Raw genomic sequence first — 5,414 nt, 5'->3', positions numbered from 1 at the left:
GTGGTCACTGTGAGGCTGCCGTTGTTCTGCAACCTTACCCTGCGTGATCTTGCTGGTTCTTGTGGTGCCCACACACAGCTCAATCTGATTGCTGGGTCTGTGTGTCTGGGCAGACTCAGGCTGATGTGGCAAAGTTCACCCAAAGCCTTTTAGTTACAGGACTTTTATGGTTGTCACCCACCATGTACACAATGTTCTCCTTACATCCAGTTACAGAACTGTCTGATTCTTGGGTGAAAACATTGATATATAGACCTAAGAGGCTCACTTAGATCCGTCTTTCATTTTTGCATACAGTAATTATAACCACTGTCAGGTTTTTTTTTGTTTGTTTTTTGCCATCTGTGTCTCATCGGGGAGATTTCCCTTCACTTCCTGCCTCATAACCACAACAGGAAGTGAGAGGAAATCCATCCAATTGAGGGTAGCCCTCAGAACTAGTGCCCCTTTTTTCTCTGATTAGGCTACCCGTCAGATTTTGTAACAGAAGTGACGTTTCGTCTCCTCCATCTTGCTACATCCGGACTCCTCCACGGTAAGGATACAGTGAGAATGCGGTAAGCGAACATCTTGGTACACTCATTTGCATTTCACACTTATTTTTAACAGTAAACTAAGCTTATATAATGAAATACAGTATTTTGAAGTCCGTTAGACTGTTTTGATGTTGATTTTTCAAAGCAGCAGTGTTCTGTCATATTAACAAACCTGTGAGATCAGCAGGCTTGCCCCTGCTTTTAAAATTCAACATCTAAACAGTCAGACAGATTTGTAAATCCTGTATTTCACTATATAAGCTCAGTTAACTGTTAAAAATAAGTGTGAAATGCAAAACTCTGGTGGGTGTAAAAAGATGTCCGCTTGCCGCCTTCTCACTGTATCCATACTGTGGACGAGTGCGGGGTGTAGCAAGATGGCGGCGACAGAACACCACTTCCATTACAAAATCTGATGGGTCAGCATAAATAAATAAATGGATGGATAGCGTCTGTGAACAGCAATTTTCAAGTCTAGCCACAGATTCTCAATTGGATTTAGGTCTGAACTTTGACTGGGCCATTCTAACACATGAATATACTTTGATCGAAACCATTCCATTGTAGCTCTGGCTGTATGTTTAGGGTCGTTGTCCTGCTGGAAGGTGAACCTCCACTCCAGTCTCAAGTCTTTTGCAGACTCTAACAGGTTTTCTTCTAAGATTGCCCTGTATTTGGCTCCATCGATCTTCCCATCAACTCTGACCAGCTTCCCTGCTGAAGAAAAGCATTCCCACAACATGATGCTGCCACCTCCATGTTTCACGGTGGGGGTGGTGTGTTCAGGGTGATGTGCAGTGTTAGTTTTACGCCACACATAACATTTTGCTTCTAGGCCAAAAAGTTCAATTTTGTTCTCATCTGACCAAAATCTGAAGGGTAGATCTGAAATGAGGGGAAGCTCTGCTGATTTTATTATCCAATCATGTGCAAGCTAATATGCTGATTTTTATTTTCCTTGCATGTCCCCCTCGGATTTACAGCGACTATACTTCCAGTGCAATGAAAAGTGGATTTGCCTTTCGTAATTAACCTCCAGGGTGTTATCCTTGGAGATCATGGCCACTCTTTAGAGGTGAACCCCACACTAAATAAGTAAAACAAAACAAATGTAGGGCCCTAAGACATTAGGTTATTCAATGGAACACTACTATGGTAAGATCCATTGAAGGTTTGAGTTCAATCGGTGTCAGAAGAAAAAATTCTTAGTATTGACACTTTGATTCATAGTCTTTTTAAAATATAACAGTAATAAAGTTGCATCGCCTTAATATAGCAACAGAAAATCAAATAATGGAGTGAATAATAAATTGAAACATCCATGTGCATAAAAATAATGTGTCTGTGCCAATGCATGTCTTCAGGGGACACTAGCCCCCTGAAGATGTGTGTTGGCACGAAATTCGCTGAAGTGAGCTATACGCTGATGTCACACCGCCACTTTCAGTCCCGGAGCTGCCGGCCATCTGAGTAAGTAATTATTTGGCACCTGGATGTCTTCTTTATCATTTTTATGTCATTCTTACAGACTAGTAATAAATTACTACACTATAATGGCCCACTTTGGCATTCGGCTCCTTGCATTAGCGCTTTTATTCCATCTAGTGGCATTGTGAGCTTTTCCAAATCTCCCCCAGTGGTGGGCTGCTGCTACAGTCAAAGGACCTCAGGTAGATGGATGGAGCTGGATGTCCATAGAGTGGAATCCGAGACTGATCATTCCCAATGCGTGACTTGCATACCTCCCAACTGTCCCTGATGTCGAGGGACTGTCCCCGATTTGGAACAAAGTCCCTCTGTCCCTCTTTTCTCCTCATTTGTCCCTCATTTTGGTTTGATTTATACAGTTTTATATAAAAATGCACTATTTATCTATCAAAAAGTGTCTTACAGTAATAAACCTTTCATCCAGTTTCCAAATTGCTGCATTTGTGAACTCTAAAAGCCAATATAAAGCAATAGTAGTGTTAAAAAAAAGCACATGTGGGTTTACCTAATCATTTTTTTTATTTTATTCCCTTTTTAGGGGGTGTGGCAGGGGGTGTGTCCTATACCTACATACTTTTGCTAAATGGTGTCCCTCATTGCCATTTCAGAAAGTTGGGAGGCATGGACTTGCTGTATTGGCGTGGTGTTCCCCTTCTTTTGGATGGTGGAAGCAATACACAGACATTTCTGGAGTCAAAGGCCTTTTTAGTTAATTTATGCATTTTCTTATGTGTGATTTTCACCTTCCCGTTTTTATGCACATGATTTATAGGGGATGTTTCAATTTATTATTCGCTTGATTTGATTTGCTGTTGCTATATTAACCACTTGCCGACCGCCGCACGCCGATTTTTGCTGGCAGAATGCTACAGGCAGGCAAAAGGGTGTACCCATACGTCCCTTTAAATTTGCTGGCAGCATGCGCGTGCCAGCCGAGCGCCACAGGAGCATGCCCCCGCAAACTCGATGTTCGCCGGCAGCCCGCGGTTGTGGCAAGGAGAGGCAGAACGGGGAGATGCCTATGTAAACAAGGCATTTCCCTGTTCTGCCTAGCAACCTGACAGGTATTTGCTGCTCCCTGTCATCGGGAGCAGTGGTCTCTGTCATGCTGTAGTGAGCCCATCCCCCCCACAGTTAGAAAACATCCAGGGAACACTCTTAACCCCTTGATCGCACCCTAGTGTTTACTGTATAAATGACACTAGCAGGGAAGAGGTTAATCAGTGGCTATTTGTAGCTCTGATCGCTGTATAAACTTCAATGGCCCCTAGTGTCAATAGTGTCCGATGTGTCCGCCATAATGTCACAGTCCCGATAAAAAAAAAAAAAAACGCAGATCGCCGCCATTACTAATAAAAAAAATTATAATAAAAATGCCATAAATCTATCCCGTATTTAGTAGACACTATAACTTTTGTGCAAACCAATCAATATACACTTATTGCGATTTTTTTTTTACCAAAAATATGTAGAAGAATACATATCAGCCTAAACTGTGGAAGACATTTTTTTTTTTAGCACAAAAGATAAAAACCGCAGAGGTGATCAAATACCGCCAAAAGAAAGCTCTATTTGTGGGGAAAAAAAGGATGTCAATTTTATTTGGCTGCAATGTCGCACAACCGCGCAGTTGTCAGTTAAAGCGACGGAGTGCCGAATCGCAAAAAATGCTCTGGTCAGGAAGGGGGCAAATCCTTCCGTGGCTGAAGTGGTTAAGGCGCTGCAACTTTATTACTGTTATATTTCGGCTTTTTGTAGGTGTACCTATTGCAAGCAGCCTTCTACTTACTATTTACATACTATTGTTTTAGTGCTGACTTATTACATTTATCTTTTTGAAATATGAACACAAAATGAATTCCCAAAAAAGGTAGTGATGTAAACTGGTGCACCACAACAATACTTGCATGGAAAACTAAAATCCAATATGCATTTCATGGCTTTGTGGGTTATCACATCTGCCTTGCAGCATTTAGGTCTGAGGTTCAAATCCCAGTTCCCTCCCACACTTCACTCACAGACATGCTGGTTGGATTTTTGGCTATATTGATCCTAGAAGGTGTGTTGCATCTGATGTATTCTACGGAGCAAACCCAAGATGGCTGCCTCACCCCAACACCAATCTGATCAGTGCTCTGTGGCCCCAGGGAGCGAAGATCTATAGAAATATAAATTCATAACAATAGTCACATTACAAGGGAATAAAAATGAATTTATGGAACGGTAAAACACTCCAAGTAAACCAATAAAATCTCTGTTGTGTCGGCTTTTTCCTGCAATGTGATAGAGGATGACAGGGTCTCTTTAGGTTATGAAGTGGGGAAGAGTTAGAAGTTGTATGGGGTGTAATACCGTTCATGGTCGCTATTGGGGAGATTTCTCCTTACTCTGGTCACTGGAAGATCCTGATGGTCAGGGTATGACTGGGCATCACTATTCCAGGAAGTGAGGGCAAACCTCCCCAGTGGGGACACAGAAATAAAAACCTGATAGAGTAACGCTTCCACAATCCATACATTACAAAAAGGAAATGTTTCTGTTCATTCAATAATTTTTCATTTACAAAAAAACGAGCTCTCAGATTTCAATTAGCACAGAGTCTCCACTCTATAAGATTCTTCCTCTTCTTAGAATAAATGTTCTGAAAGAAGCAGGTGTGACCCCTAGAACCTGTGAGATGACAGTGTACATGGACTGGTGACAATCTGTCATCCATGGCTCTCTGGCTGCTCAGGAATTAATAGTCCTAGCACACCCTGCCAGCCTTGCTGGCGTTTGCAGTCCCCTATGGCCATGTAGGCTTCCTCTACAGCATGGGTCTCCAAACTTTGGCCTGAGGGCCAGATGTGGCCATTTTCTAGACTTTATCCGACCCTCGGAGCTCTATTCCTCCCACTGACACCAACAAGGGGGCATTATTTCTTCCACTACTACCAATGGTGGGATACTACTCCTCCTACTGACCACAAACACTGAGGCCATATTTATTCTCACCGATGCTGGGCCCAGGACATTTTCTAGCCCCACTGGCCACAATCCGTCCCTCCTAAAGTCTGAAGGACAACAAACTAGACCAGGGACCTACAGGGAAACCCCCCGATAAACCAGTAGGAAAAGGCAACCCACCTCACCGATCTTTACAGCCTGGAGACAGCGCCGAGCCAATGGCCATCCAATCAGGAAATCAACAAATGTTACAAAGCCTCCTGAACAAAAGGAAACAATCTAAACTGAGGATTGAGGGGAGTTGGGGGGGGGGGGGGGGTTCTAATTGTCTGCGTTGTGTTTCCTGTAGAGAGTAGACCAATCATCTCTCAGGTTGTGGTCTTTGAAGAATATTGGGGAAATTCCTCCCATGCTTTACATTCATAAACACCACACAAAACCACC

This window comes from Aquarana catesbeiana, linkage group LG11 (genome assembly GCF_042186555.1).
Source record: "Aquarana catesbeiana isolate 2022-GZ linkage group LG11, ASM4218655v1, whole genome shotgun sequence".
Taxonomy (NCBI): domain Eukaryota; kingdom Metazoa; phylum Chordata; class Amphibia; order Anura; family Ranidae; genus Aquarana; species Aquarana catesbeiana.
Note: the sequence above shows the minus strand (reverse complement) of the source record.